This window comes from Sphaeramia orbicularis, chromosome 24, assembly GCF_902148855.1.
Source record: "Sphaeramia orbicularis chromosome 24, fSphaOr1.1, whole genome shotgun sequence".
NCBI classification, from domain to species: domain Eukaryota; kingdom Metazoa; phylum Chordata; class Actinopteri; order Kurtiformes; family Apogonidae; genus Sphaeramia; species Sphaeramia orbicularis.
The window spans coordinates 3,043,096-3,043,417 of record NC_043979.1 but is presented as its reverse complement, the minus strand read 5'-3'; positions in this window follow the sequence as shown (position 1 = coordinate 3,043,417).

Here is a 322-nt window from a genome sequence, read left to right as displayed (position 1 = left end):
CATTTTTCAGTGGAAATCATGTATTTTCCTGAATTTAATTCCCTGATCATGTAGATGTTCATAAAAGCTCAGATTAAAGTTAAGGGTTATTATATCAAAAACAGAGAAAACATGACTTTTTCCATTAAAGATATTATTAACTGAACATAAACCCAGTGTGTCCGTCCACTGTCATTGATCCAACTCCATGGGTTTTACTGGTGAATCAGTGTTGTAGACCAGGGGTTCCCAATAATTATAGATTAGATTTTATATAGTGCTTTTCTATGAACTCATACTCAAAGCGCATACAGAGGATCCATTATTCAATTGCTCTCACATT